The sequence below is a fragment of the Oncorhynchus gorbuscha genome, unplaced genomic scaffold, assembly GCF_021184085.1.
Source record: "Oncorhynchus gorbuscha isolate QuinsamMale2020 ecotype Even-year unplaced genomic scaffold, OgorEven_v1.0 Un_scaffold_419, whole genome shotgun sequence".
Taxonomy (NCBI): Eukaryota; Metazoa; Chordata; class Actinopteri; order Salmoniformes; family Salmonidae; genus Oncorhynchus; species Oncorhynchus gorbuscha.
In genome coordinates, this window is record NW_025745264.1 from 111,717 (window position 1) to 126,716 (window position 15,000).

Sequence of the window (15,000 nt, forward strand, 5' to 3'; positions counted from 1 at the left end):
CAGGGCGCCGTCTGATCTGAGGAACAGGCGTCTGATCCGTGTGTCTGTGAGGCAGCGTCTGTCTCCTCTCGTCTGATCTGTGAGCGCAGGGCGCCCGTCTGTGTGTCTGTGGAACAGGGCGTCTGATCTGGGAACAGGGCGTCTGATCTCTCTCTCTGTGTGTCTGATGAGGGCGCAGGGCGTCTACTCTCTCTCTGTGGTGAGGCGCAGCGTCTGTCTCTCTCTCTCTCTGTGATCTCTGAGGCGCAGGGCTCTCTGTCTCCGTGTCTGTGAGGTGCAGGGCGTCTGTCTCTCTCTCTCTCTGTGTCTGGGAGGCGCAGGGCGTCTGTCTCTCTCTCTCTGTGTCTGTGAGGCGCAGGCGTCTGTCTCTCTTTTCTGTGTCTGTGAGGCGCAGGGCGTCTGTCTCTCTCTCTATCCGTGTGTCTGTGAGGTGCAGGGCCTGTCTCCTCTCTCTCTCTGTGTCTGTGGCGCAGGGCGTCTGTCTCCTCTCTCTCTCCGTGTCTCTGTGAGGTGCAGGGTGTCTGTCTCTCTCTCTCTCTGTGTCTGTGAGGCGCAGGGCGTCTGTCTCCCTCTCTCTCTGTGTGTCTGTGAGGCGCAGGGTGTCTGTCTCTCTCTCTCTCTGTGTCTGTGAGGCGCAGGGCGTCTGTCTCTCTCTCTCTCTCTGTGTCTGTGAGGCGCAGGGCGTCTGTCTCCTCTCTCTGTGTCTGTGAGGCGCAGGGCGTCTGTCTCTCTCTCTCTCTCTCTCTCTGTGTCTGTGAGGCGCAGGCGTCTGTCTCCTCTCTCTCTCTGTGTCTGTGAGGCGCAGGGCGTCTGTCTCCTCTCTCTCTCTGTGTCTGTGAGGCGCAGGGCGTCTGTCTCTATCTCTCTCTGTGTGTGTCTGAGGCGCAGGGCGTCTGTCTCCTCTCTCTCTGTGTCTGTGGAGGCGCAGGGCGTCTGTCTCCTCTCTCTCCGTGTGTCTGTGAGGCGCAGGGCGTCTGTCTCCTCTCTCTCTGTGTCTGTGAGGCGCAGGGCGTCTGTCTCCTCTCTCTCTGTGTGTCTGTGAGGCGCAGGGCGTCTGTCTCCTCTCTCTCTCCGTGTGTCTGTGAGGTGCAGGGCGTCTGTCTCCTCTCTCTCTCTGTGTGTCTGTGAGGCGCAGGGCGTCTGTCTCCTCTCTCTCTCCGTGTCTCTGTGAGGTGCAGGGTGTCTGTCTCTCTCTCTCTCTCTGTGTCTGTGAGGCGCAGGCGTCTGTCTCCTCTCTCTCTCTGTGTGTCTGTGAGGCGCAGGGTGTCTGTCTCCTCTCTCTCTCTGTGTCTGTGAGGCGCAGGGCGTCTGTCTCCTCTCTCTCTGTGTCTGTGAGGCGCAGGGCGTCTGTCTCCTCTCTCTCTCTGTGTCTGTGAGGCGCAGGGCGTCTGTCTCCTCTCTCTCTCTCTCTGTGTCTGTGAGGCGCAGGGCGTCTGTCTCCTCTCTCTCTCTGTGTCTGTGAGGCGCAGGGCGTCTGTCTCCTCTCTCTCTGTGTCTGTGAGGCGCAGGGCGTCTGTCTCCTCTCTCTCTGTGTCTGTGAGGCGCAGGGCGTCTGTCTCCCTCTCTCTGTGTCTGTGAGGCGCAGGGCGTCTGTCTCCTCTCTCTCTGTGTCTGTGAGGTGCAGGGCGTCTGTCTCCTCTCTCTCTCTGTGTCTGTGAGGCGCAGGGCGTCTGTCTCCTCTCTCTCCGTGTCTCTGTGAGGCGCAGGGTGTCTGTCTCCTCTCTCTCTGTGTCTGTGAGGCGCAGGGCGTCTGTCTCCTCTCTCTCTCTGTGTCTGTGAGGCGCAGGGCGTCTGTCTCCTCCTCTCTCTGTGTCTGTGAGGCGCAGGGCGTCTGTCTCTCTCTCTCTCTCTGTGTCTGTGAGGCGCAGGGCGTCTGTCTCTCTCTCTCTCTCTGTGTCTGTGAGGCGCAGGGCGTCTGTCTCCTCTCTCTCTCTGTGTCTGTGAGGCGCAGGGCGTCTGTCTCTGTGTCTCTCTCTCTGTGTCTCTGTGAGGTGCAGGGCGTCTGTCTCCCTCTCTCTCTGTGTCTGTGAGGCGCAGGGCTCTGTCTCCTCTCTCTCTCCGTGTCTCTGAGGTGCAGGTGTCTGTCTCCTCTCTCTCTCTGTGTCTGTGAGGCGCAGGGCGTCTGTCTCCTCTCTCTCTGTGTCTGTGAGGCGCAGGGTGTCTGTCTCTCTCTCTCTCTGTGTCTGTGAGGCGCAGGGCGTCTGTCTCCTCTCTCTCTGTGTCTGTGAGGCGCAGGCGTCTGTCTCCTCTCTCTCTCTGTGTCTGTGAGGCGCAGGGCGTCTGTCTCCTCTCTCTCTCTCTGTGTGTCTGTGAGGCGCAGGGCGTCTGTCTCTCTCTCTCTGTGTCTGTGAGGCGCAGGGCGTCTGTCTCCTCTCTCTCTGTGTCTGTGAGGTGCAGGCGTCTGTCTCCTCTCTCTGTGTGTCTGTGAGGTGCAGGGCGTCTGTCTCCTCTCTCTCTGTGTCTGTGAGGCGCAGGGCGTCTGTCTCTCTCTCTCTCTCTCTGTGTCTCTGTGAGGTGCAGGGCGTCTGTCTCTCTCTCTCTCTCTGTGTCTGTGAGGCGCAGGGCGTCTGTCTCTCTCTCTCTGTGTCTCTGTGAGGTGCAGGGGCGTCTGTCTCTCTCTCTCTCTCTGTGTCTGTGAGGCGCTCTCTCTCTCTCTCTCTCTCTGTGTGTCTCTCTCTGTCTCCTCCTCTCTCTCTCTGTCTGTGAGGCGCAGGGCGTCTGTCTCTCTCTCTCTCTCTGTGTCTGTGAGGCGCAGGGCGTCTGTCTCCTCTCTCTCTCTGTGTCTGTGAGGCGCAGGGCGTCTGTCTCTCTCTCTCTCTGTGTCTGTGAGGCGCAGGGCGTCTGTCTCTCTCTCTCTCTCTGTGTCTGTGAGGCGCAGGGCGTCTGTCTCCTCTCTCTCTGTGTCTGTGAGGCGCAGGGCGTCTCTCTCTCTCTCTCTCTCTCTCTCTCTCTCTCTGTGTCTGTGAGGCGCAGGGCGTCTGTCTCCTCTCTCTCTCTGTGTCTCTGAGGCGCAGGGCGTCTGTCTCCTCTCTCTGTGTCTGTGAGGGGTGCAGGGCGTCTGTCTCCTCTCTCTCTGTGTGTCTGTGAGGCGCAGGGCGTCTGTCTCCTCTCTCTCTCCGTGTCTCTGTGAGGTGCAGGGCGTCTGTCTCCTCTCTCTCTCTGTGTCTGTGAGGCGCAGGGCGTCTGTCTCCTCTCTCTCTCCGTGTCTCTGTGAGGTGCAGGGTGTCTGTCTCCTCTCTCTCTGTGTGTCTGTGAGGCGCAGGGTGTCTGTCTCCTCTCTCTCTCTCTGTGTCTGTGAGGCGCAGGGCGTCTGTCTCCTCTCTCTCTCTGTGTCTGTGAGGCGCAGGGCGTCTGTCTCCTCTCTCTCTCTGTGTCTGTGAGGCGCAGGGCGTCTGTCTCCTCTCTCTCTCTCTCTCTCTGTGTCTGTGAGGTGCAGGGTGTCTGTCTCCTCTCTCTCTGTGTCTGTGAGGCGCAGGGCGTCTGTCTCCTCTCTCTCTGTGTCTGTGAGGTGCAGGGCGTCTGTCTCTCTCTCTCTGTGTCTGTGAGGCGCAGGGCGTCTCTCTCTCTCTCTCTCTGTGTCTGTGTCTGTGGCGTCTGTCTCCTCTCTCTCTGTGTCTGTGAGGGGCGCAGGGCGTCTGTCTCCTCTCTCTCTGTGTCTGTGAGGTGCAGGCTGTGTCTCTCTCTCTCTCTGTGTCTGTGAGGCGCTGGCGTCTCTCTCTCTCTCTCTGTGTCTGTGAGGCGCAGGGCGTCTGTCTCCTCTCTCTCTGTGTCTGTGAGGCGCAGGGCGTCTGTCTCCTCTCTCTCTGTGTCTGTGAGGCGCAGGGCGTCTGTCTCCTCTCTCTCTGTGTCTGTGAGGGGCAGGGCGTCTGTCTCCTCTCTCTCTGTGTGTCTGTGAGGCGCAGGGCGTCTGTCTCCTCTCTCCGTGTGTCTGTGAGGCGCAGGGCGTCTGTCTCCTCTCTCTCTGTGTCTGTGAGGTGCAGGGCGTCTGTCTCCTCTCTCTCTGTGTCTGTGAGGCGCAGGGCGTCTGTCTCCTCTCTCTCTGTGTCTGTGAGGTGCAGGGCGTCTGTCTCCTCTCTCTGTGTCTGTCGTCTGTCTCCTCTCTCTCTGTGTCTGTGAGGGGCAGGGCGTCTGTCTCCTCTCTCTCTGTGTCTGTCAGGGGCGTCTGTCTCCTCTCTCTCTGTGTCTGTGAGGAGCAGGGCGTCTGTCTCCTCTCTCTCTGTGTCTGTGAGGCGCAGGGCGTCTGTCTCTCTCTCTCTGTGTCTGTGAGGCGAGGGCGTCTGTCTCCTCTCTCTCTGTGTCTGTGAGGCGCAGGCGTCTGTCTCTCTCTCTCTGTGTCTGTGAGGCGCAGGGCGTCTGTCTCTCTCTCTCTCTGTGTCTGTGAGGCGCAGGTCGTCTGTCTCTCTCTCTCTGTGTCTGTGGCGCAGGGCGTCTGTCTCCTCTCTCTCTGTGTCTGTGAGGTGCAGGGCGTCTGTCTCTCTCTCTCTGTGTCTGTGAGGCGCAGGGCGCCTGGCTGAGTCCTCTATTTGACATATTAATAGTTCATCCTTTGTAGCTCGTAGGAAATGTTAAATAAAGCCGTGATGTTTAATTTGTCGCTCCACAAACATTTGTCCCCTCCCCGCTCCTACCCTGGGAGTTAACGCAACAGATCTGTCATAGAGCCGCTACGATGGCCCAGCATGCAGCAGCAGCCGGGAGACAGAAGGATAAACCACTGGACAGGGCTGGGCTCTACTGGTAACCCTGGTCGCCTCTCATCTCCATAGGACAGGGCTGGTCTCTATGGTAACCCTGGTCGTCTCATCTCCATAGGACAGGGCTGGTCTAGTAACCCTGGTCGTAGGACAGGGCTGGTCTCTATGTTAACCCTCTCTCATCTCCATAGGACAGGGCTGGTCTCTATGGTGGTAACCCTGGTCGCCTCTCATCTCCATAGGACAGGGCTGGTCTCTATGGTAACCCTGGTCCTCTCATCTCCATAGGACAGGGCTGGTCTCTATGTTAACCCTGGTCGTCTCTCATCTCCATAGGACAGGGCTGGTCTCTATGGTGGGGCCCTGGTCTCTCTCATCTCCATAGGACAGGGCTGGGCTCTATGGTAATTCCTGGTCGTCTCTCATCTCCATAGGACAGGGGCTGGGCTCTATGTTAACCCTGGTCGTCTCTCATCTCCATAGGACAGGGCTGGTCTCTATGTAACCCTGGTCGTCTCTCATCTCCATAGGACAGGGCTGGGCTCTATGTTCTCCTCTCATCTCCATAGAACAGGGCTGGTCTCTATGGTAACCCTGGTCGTCTCTCATCTCCATAGGACAGGGCTGGTCTATGGTAACCCTGGTCGCCTCTCATCTCCCATAGGACAGGGCTGGGCTCTATGGTAACCCTGTGTCCCTCATCTCCATAGGACAGGCCTGGTCTCTGGTAACCCTGGTCGTCTCTCATCTCCATAGGACAGGGCTGGTCTCTATGGTAACCCTGGTCGTCTCCATAGGACAGGGCTGGTCTCTATGGTAACCCTGGTCGCCTCTCAGTCCATAGGACAGGGCTGGTCTCTATGGTTACAGTCTCTCATCTCCATAGGACAGGGCTGGGCTCTATGGTAACCCTGGTCGTCTCTCATCTCCATAGAACAGGGCTGGTCTCTATGGTAACCCTGGTCTCCTCATCTCCATAGGACAGGGCTGGTCTCTATGTTAACCCTGGTCGTCTCTCATCTCCATGGGACAGGGCTGGTCTCTATGGTAACCCTGGTCGTCTCTCATCTCCATAGGACAGGGCTGGTCTCTATGTTAACCCTGGTCTCTCTCATCTCCATAGGACAGGGCTGGTCTCTATGGTAACCCCTGGTCGTCTCTCATCTCCATAGGACAGGGCTGGTCTCTATGGTAACCCTGGTCGTCTCTCATCTCCATAGGACAGGGCTGGGCTCTATGGTAACCCTGGTGGTCTCTCATCTCCATAGGACAGGGCTGGGCTCTATGGTAACCCTGGTCGTCTCTCATCTCCATAGGACAGGGCTGGTCTCTATAGTAACCCTGGTCGTCTCTCATCTCCATAGGACAGGGCTGGTCTCTATGGTAACCCTGGTCGTATCTCATCTCCATAGGACAGGGCTGGGCTCTATGTTAACCCTGGTCGTCTCTCATCTCCATAGGACAGGGCTGGTCTCTATGGTAACCCTGGTCGTCTCTCATCTCCATAGGACAGGGCTGGGCTCTATGGTAACCCTGGTCGTCTCTCATCTCCATAGGACAGGGCTGGTCTCTATGGTAACCCTGGTCGTCTCTCATCTCCATAGGACAGGGCTGGTCTCTATGGTAACCCTGGTCGTCTCTCATCTCCATAGGACAGGGCTCTATGTTAACCCTGGTCGTCTCTCATCTCCATAGAACAGGGCTGGTCTCTATGGTAACCCTGGTCGTCTCTCATCTCCATAGGACAGGGCTGGTCTCTATGGTAACCCTGGTCGTCTCTCATCTCCATAGGACAGGGGGCTGGGCTCTAACCCTGGTCGTCTCTCATCTCCATAGGACAGGCCTGGTCTCTATGGTAACCCTGGTCGTCTCATCTCCATAGGACAGGGCTGGTCTCTATGGTAACCCTGGTCGTCTCTCATCTCCATAGGACAGGGCTGGTCTCTATGGTAACCCTGGTCGTCTCTCAGTCCATAGGACAGGGCTGGTCTCTATGGTAACGCTACACCCTGGTCGTCTCTCATCTCCATAGGACAGGGCTGGTCTCTATGGTAACCCTGGTCGTCTCTCAGTCCATAGGACAGGGCTGGTCTCTATGGTAACGCTACACCCTGGTTGTCTCTCATCTCCATAGGACAGGGCTGGTCTCTATGGTAACCCTGGTCGTCTCTCATCTCCATAGGACAGGGCTGGGCTCTATGGTAACCCTGGTTGTCTCTCATCTCCATAGGACAGGGCTGGTCTCTATGTTAACCCTGGTCGTCTCTCATCTCCATAGGACAGGGCTGGTCTCTATGGTAACCCTGGTCGTCTCTCATCTCCATAGGACAGGGCTGGTCTCTATGGTAGCCCTGGTCGTCTCTCATCTCCATAGGACAGGGCTGGTCTCTCTATGTTCATGCTACACGCTGGTCGTCTCTCATCTCCTCGTGTTTCAGAGCGAGAGCCTAGCCCACGGTAGCCCTCTCATCATTACTCATACATGCAGAGCTGGGTGTGTCTGTGGGTGTGTGTGTGTGTGTGTTTGAGAGAGAGAGAGACAGAGAGAGAGACATAGAGAGAGAGAGACAGAGAGACAGAGAGAGAGAGGCAGAGAGAGAGAGAGAGACAGAGAGAGAGACAGAGAGAGAGAGACAGAGAGAGAGAACAGAGAGAGAGAGAGAGAGAGAGAGAGAGAGAGAGAGAGAGAGAGAGAGAGAGAGAGAGAGAGAGGAGGGCGAAAGACAGAGAGAGAAAGAGAGAGAGACAGAGAGAGAGAGAGAGACAGAGAGAGAGACAGAGAGTGGGGAGTGTGTGGCTGGGTGGTGGAGAAGGAGAGAGGAAGGGCGACCCAGAAAACAGGTTTTATCATTAAAGTGGATAACAGTTTTTTACTAAAGGTGTCCATAAAGTAAGTTACATTGCGTTAAATTTAAACAGAAAGGCCCAGGAATCAAGTGTTGCCTCACGATACAAAAACACAAACACGCCGACACACAGATCTCTAATGTCCGTGTCCTTCAGCACAGTAATGAGAACAAAATGGACACCGGTCAGACCGTTCGCTGAACTTTGTGTTTTACAGAACTGAAGAGCCCCGCAGCTTCTGCCCACGTGTTTATTCTCTGTTGATTCAGCTTTGATCTAACTTCATGAAGACAAAGCCATTCTCAACAGAAGACTGTCTCTATCGGTAGAGACTGTATAAAGAGACTGTTCCCTATCGGTAGAGACTGTTCCCTATCGGTAGAGACTGTATAAAGAGACTGTTGTCTATCGGTAGAGACTGTATAAAGAGACTGTTCTCTATCAGTAGAGACTGTATAAAGAGACTGTTGTCTATCGGTAGAGACTGTTCCCTATCGGTAGAGACTGTTCCCTATCGGTAGAGACTGTTCTCTGTCGGTAGAGACTGTTCGCTATCGGTAGAGACTGTTCTCTATCAGTAGAGACTGTTCTCTATCGGTAGAGACTGTTCTCTATCGGTAGAGACTGTTCGCTATCGGTAGAGACTGTTCGCTATCGGTAGAGACGGTTCGCTATCGGTAGAGACTGTTCTCTATCGGTAGAGACTGTTCGCTATCGGTAGAGACTGTTCGCTATCGGTAGAGACTGTTCGCTATCGGTAGAGACTGTTCGCTATCGGTAGAGACTGTTCGCTATCGGTAGAGACTAAAGAGACTGTTCTCTATCAGTAGAGACTGTTCTCTATCAGTAGAAATTGTATAAAGAGCCTGTTCTCTATCAGTAGAGACTGTATAAAGAGACTGTTGTCTATCAGTAGAGACTGTTCTCTATCAGTAGAGACTGTATAAAGAGACTGTTGTCTATCAGTAGAGACTGTTCTCTATCAGTAGAGACTGTATAAAGAGACTGTTCACTATCAGTAGAGACTGTTCACTATCAGTAGAGACTGTATAAAGAGACTGTTGTCTATCAGTAGAGACTGTTCTCTATCAGTAGAGACTGTATAAAGAGACTGTTACCTATCTGTAGAGACTGTTCTCTATCAGTAGAGACTGTTACCTATCAGTAGAGACTGTTCTCTATCAGTAGAGACTGTTCACTATCAGTAGAGACTGTTCCCTTTCGGTAGAGACTGTTCACTATCAGTAGATTACTGTATAAAGAGACTGTTCTCTATCAGTAGAGACTGTTCTCTATCAGTAGAGACTGTTCCCTTTCGGTAGAGACTGTTCACTATCAGTAGATTACTGTATAAAGAGACTGTTCTCTATCAGTAGAGACTGTTCTCTATCAGTAGAGACTGTTCTCTATCAGTAGAGACTGTATAAAGAGACTGTTCTCTATCAGTAGAGACTGTATAAAGAGACTGTTCTCTATCAGTAGAGACGGTTCTGTATAAAGAGACTGTTCTCTATCAGTAGAGACTGTTAAAAAGAGACTGTTCTCTGTCAGTAGAGACTGTTCTCTATCAGTAGAGACTGTATAAAGAGACTGTTCTCTATCAGTAGAGACTGTATAAAGAGACTGTTCTCTATCAGTAGAGACTGTATAAAGAGACTGTTCTCTATCAGTAGAGACTGTATAAAGAGACTGTTCTCTGTCAGTAGAGACTGTTCTCTATCAGTAGAGACTGTATAAAGAGACTGTTCTCTATCAGTAGAGACTGTATAAATAGACTGTTCTCTATCAGTAGAGACTGTATAAAGAGACTGTTCTCTATCAGTAGAGACTGTATAAAGAGACTGTTCTCTATCAGTAGTAGACCTGCAGCAGCCACTCCATTATAACAGCGAGCCTGCTAAAAGCTCCGTGCGGAGAGATGGATGGAGGCTCTCGACCGATCTGAGGATAATGAAATGCTTCCAGAGGACACCTCTCCATTACGTAATGACCGAGCCCTCCCTCCATTACGTAACGACCGAGCCCTCCTCCCTCCATTACGTAACGCACGAGCCCTCCTCCCTCCATTACGTAACGACCGGGCCCCTCCTCCCTCCATTACGTAACGACGAGCCCCTCCTCCCTCCATTACGTGTGTGAGCCCCCTCCCTCCATTACGTAAGGACCGAGCCCTCCTCCCTCCATTACGAATGTGATCGAGCCCTCCTCCCTCCATTACGTAATGACCGAGCCCTCCTCCCTCCATTACGTAATGACCGAAACCTCTGGTCCTCCAAACAAAGACCATCTCTTCATGAAGGACTCGGGTGACTCCATGAAGCCCATGCCTTAGCAAGCCTCCCTAACCATAGTGTCCTGTCTACAGCTAGCAGGACTCTAACTAACCAGCAGTGTCCTGTAGTGTCCTGTCTCAGCTAGTAGGTGCTCTAACTAACCAGCAGTGTCCTGTAGGTCCCTCAGCTCCTAACTAACCAGTAGTGTCCTGTCCACAGCCAGTAGGTGCTCTAACTAACCAGCAGGTGCCTAACTCCAGACCCTCCATCTATGGTTGATTCTCCAGACAGACGGCCCCTCTCCTCTCTTTATGGTTGATTTCTCCAGACAGACGTGTCTCTCTCTCCTCTATGGTTGGATTTCTCCCAGACTCTCTCTCCCTCCATTCTCTCTCTTCTCCCAGCCCTCCCTCCTCCCTCTCCATTCCTCTTTATGGTTGATTTCTCCAGACAGAGCCCTCCTCCCTCCATTTCTCTCTCTCTCTCTCCCTCCTCCCTCCTCTTCTCTCTCGACCGAAAACCCTCTCCTCCCTCTCATTGATTTCTCCAGACAGACGCTCCCTCCTTTATGGTTGATTTCTCCAGACAGCCCTCTCTCTCCTCCATTCTCTCTGTCTCCCACCGGGCCCTCCTCCCTCCATTACGCTCTCTCTCTCTCTATGGCTGATTTCTCCAGACAGAGGTCTCTCTCTCTCTCTCTCTCTCCCTCCTCTCTCCTCTTCTCTCTCTCTCTCTCTCGGGCCCTCCCTCTCCCTCCATTACGTATGGTTGGATTTCTCCAGACAGAGCCCTCTGGTCCTCTTTGACAGACAACGACCATCTCTTCATGAAGGACTCAGGTGACTCCCACTCTCTCTCTCTCCCATGCCTTCTCCCTCTCTCTCTATGGGACTCCAACTAACCAGTAGTCTCTCTCTACATTTCTCCAGACAGACGGGACTAACTAACCAGACAGTGTCCTGTAGTGTCCTGTCTACTGAGCTCCAGACAGACGGGCTCTAACTCCAGACCAGAGTGTCCTATGGTCTACTCTCCAGACAGACGGCTCCTAACTAACAGTAGTGTCCTGTCTCACAGCTCCAGACAGACGGGCTCTAACTAACCAGTAGTGACCTGTAGTGACCTGTGATTTCTCCAGACAGACGTGTCTCTCTCTATGGTTGATTTCTCCAGACAGACGTCTCTCTCTCTCTCTCTATGGTTGATTTCTCCAGACAGACTCTCTCTCTCTCTCTCTATGGTTGATTTCTCCAGACAGACTCTCTCTCTCTCTCTCTCTCCAGACAGACTCTCTCTCTCTCTCTCTATGGTTGATTTCTCCAGACAGACGTGTCTCTCTCCCAGACAGACTCTCTCTCTCTCTATGGTTGATTTCTTTCCCACTCCTCTCTAACATTCCTGTTAACACAGCATTGGTTGGCAGAGGTGGTTTTAATACAGCCGTTCCAAGCAGTAAGTAATGGCTAATGTCTCTAGAAGGGCACCAGGTCCCAAATGGCACCCTATTCCCTATATAGCACACTACTTTAAGACCAGGGCTCAATGCCCAACGGGCTCCAGTCTAAAGTAGTGCACTATACAGGCCAGGGAATAGGCTGCTATTTGAGACTCTGCCAGAGGAGTGGAGAGTGGGAGAGAGGTTAGAATGGATACAGGTTATGTGTACAGGGTAGTAGAGAGGTTAGAAGGGATACAGGTTAAGTGTGTACAGGGTAGTAGAGGTTAGAAGGTATACAGGTTAAGTGTGTACAGAGTGGTAGAGATGTTAGAAGGGATACTGGTGAAGTGTGTAGAGCGCTTAGAAGGGATACTGGTTAAGTGTGTAGAGCGCTAGAAGGGATACTGGTTAAGAGGGCAGGAGAGAGGTTAGAAGGGATACTGGTTAAGTGTGTACAGGGTGGTACAGTAGTTAGAAGGGATACTGGTTAAGAGGGCAGGAGAGAGGTTAGAAGGGATACTGGTTAAAGTGTGTACAGGGTGGTACAGTAGTTAGAAGGGATACTGGTTAAGTGTGTACAGGGTAGTAGAGGTTAGAAGGGATACTGGTTAAGAGGGCAGGAGAGAGGTTAGAGGGGATACAGGTTAAGTGTGTACAGGGTAGTAGAGGTTAGAGGGGATACTGGTTAAGTGTGTACAGGGTAGTAGAGGTTAGAATAGATACAGGTTAAGTGTGTACAGGGTAGTAGAGAGGTTAGATGGGATACTGGTTAAGTGTGTACAGGGTAGTAGAGAGGTTAGATGGGATACTGGTTAAGTGTGTACAGGGTAGTAGAGAGGTTAGATGGGATACTGGTTAAGTGTGTACAGGGTAGTAGAGAGGTTAGATGGGATACTGGTTAAGTGTGTACAGGGTAGTAGAGAGGTTAGATGGGATACTGGTTAAGTGTGTACAGGGTAGTAGAGAGGTTAGAATGGATACTGGTTAAGTGTGTACAGGGTAGTAGAGGTTAGAAGGTTATACAGGTTAAGTGTGTACAGGGTAGTAGGAGGTTAGGATACTGGTGGAATGTGTACTGGTTAAGTGTGTACAGGGTAGTAGAGAGGTTAGATGGGATACTGGTTCCTTTAGTTTGTGTTTGAGGACAGAGTGTGTGCGTGTGTTAGAGAGTGACTCAGTGTGTGTGTGTGTGTGTGTGTGTGTGTGTGTGTGTGTGTGTGTGTGTGTGTGTGTGTGTGTGTGTGTGTGTGTGTGTGTGTGTGTGTGTGTGTGTGTCATCCCATTCCTCAGGGATATCAAGAGCGTCTTGGTTTTGCGTTGTCTTAATTTCAGCGTATCTAAATGTATTTCAGGCTTCTCAGCACATGTCACATTTCTCTATAAGCCACAGCGACAAAATGTTGGCTGAAGTTTTATCTCTCTCTCTGTGCTAGTTCTCTTAAATTGAAAAGTTTAAAATCACCTCTTGAGTTCTGGAGTCTGTAGCATAGAAATTAAGATTTGTCTGTCAAGAACAGGGCAGTCCAACCCTCTTCCTGGAGATCTACTGTCCTGTAGGTTCAGTCCAACCCTCTTCCTGGAGATCTACTGTCCTGTGGGTTTTCAGTCCAACCCTCTTCCTGGAGATCTACTGTCCTGTGGGTTTTCAGTCCAACCCTCTTCCTGGAGATCTACTGTCCCAGTCTTCCTGGAGATCTACTGTCCTGTGGGTTTTCAGTCCAACCCTCTTCCTGGAGATCTACTGTCCTGTGGGTTTCAGTCCAACCCTCTTCCTGGAGATCTACTGTCCTGTGGGGTTTTCCTGTGGGTTTTCCGTCCAACCCTCTTCCTGGAGATCTACTGTCCTGTGGGTTTTCTGTCCAACCCTCTTCCTGGAGATCTACTGTCCTGTGGGTTTTCAGTCCAACCCTCTTCCTGGAGATCTACTGTCCTGTGGGTTTTCAGTCCAACCCTCTTCCTGGAGATCTACTGTCCTGTGGGTTTTCAGTCCAACCCTCTTCCTGGAGATCTACTGTCCTGTGGGTTTTCAGTCCAACCCTCTTCCTGGAGATCTACTGTCCTGTGGGTTTTCCGTCCAACCCTCTTCCTGGAGATCTACTGTCCTGTGGGTTTTCTGTCCAACCCTCTTCCTGGAGATCTACTGTCCTGTGAGTTTTTAATCCAATTTCACTGTAAACACCGAGCCTGTAGGTCCACCGTTCTGCCTCTCGTCTACCTGATCATAATTACACTCAACTGGTGATCCCGGGTCAAAACCAGTCCCTGATTTGTTTCCTAGTGAATAAACTCCCGAGTTCACTGTCTGGCAATGTGCTTGACACAGTGTGTGTGTGTGTGTGTGTGTGAGACAGATAGACCTGGGCGATATGGACAAATAGTATTATCACAATAAATGTAACTATTATTTAACGTGACTTAGTTACTATAGATACCTGTTATAATGGACAGTTACTATAGATACCTGTTATAATGGACAGTTACTATAGATACCTGTTATAACGGACAGTTACTATAGATACCTGTTATAAACAGTTACTATAGATACATGTTATAATGGACAGTTACTATAGATACCTGTTATAATGGACAGTTACTATAGATACCTGTTATAATGGACAGTTACTATAGATACCTGTTATAATGGACAGTTACTATAGATACCTGTTATAATGGACAGTTACTATAGATACTATAGATACAGTTACTGTTATAATGGACAGTTACTATAGATACCTGTTATAATGGACAGTTACTATAGATACCTGTTATAATGGACAGTTACTATAGATACGTGTTATAATGGACAGTTACTATAGATACCTGTTATAATGGACAGTTACTATAGATACCTGTTATAATGGACAGTTACTATAGATACCTGTTATAATGGACAGTTACTATAGATACATGTTATAACGGACAGTTACTATAGATACCTGTTATAACGGACAGTTACTATAGATACCTGTTATAACGGACAGTTACTATAGATACCTGTTATAACGGACAGTTACTATAGATACCTGTTATAATGGACAGTTACTATAGATACATGTTATAATGGACAACGGAGAGGAACTGGTTAGTTAGAGTCCCTACTGGCTGTAGACAGGACACTACAGGACACTACTGGTTAGTTAGAGCCCCTACTGGCTGTGGACAGGACACTACAGGACACTGCTGGTTAGTTAGAGCCTCTGCTAGATGTGGACAGGACACTACTGGTTAGATAGAGCCCCTACTGGCTGTGGACAGGACACTACTGGTTAGTTAGAGCCCCTACTGGCTGTGGACAGGACACTACTGGTTAGTTAGAGCCCCTACTGGCTGTAGACAGGACACTACAGGACACTACTGGTTAGTTAGAGCCCCTACTGGCTGTGGACAGGACACTGCTGGTTAGTTAGAGCCCCTACTGGCTGTGGACAGGACACTGCTGGTTAGTTAGAGCCTCTGCTAGATGTGGACAGGACACTACTGGTTAGATAGAGCCCCTACTGGCTGTGGACAGGACACTACTGGTTAGTTAGAGCCCCTACTGGCTGTGGACAGGACACTACTGGTTAGTTAGAGCCCCTACTGGCTGTAGACAGGACACTACAGGACACTACTGGTTAGTTAGACCCCCTACTAGCTGTGGACAGGACACTGCTGGTTAGTTAGAGCCCCTACTGGCTGTGGACAGGACACTGCTGGTTAGTTAGAGCCCCTGCTGGCTGTGGACAGGACACTACAGGACACTGTTGGT

General features: G+C 51.6%; 1 protein-coding gene across 1 annotated transcript in view; it reads right to left on the reverse strand.

Moving 5' to 3' along the window:
• LOC124018174 (protein diaphanous homolog 3-like) overlaps nucleotides 1–15,000 on the reverse strand; it is a 690,151-nt gene that overhangs the window by 1,054 nt on the left and 674,097 nt on the right. The gene's annotated exons all lie outside the window — the stretch shown is intronic.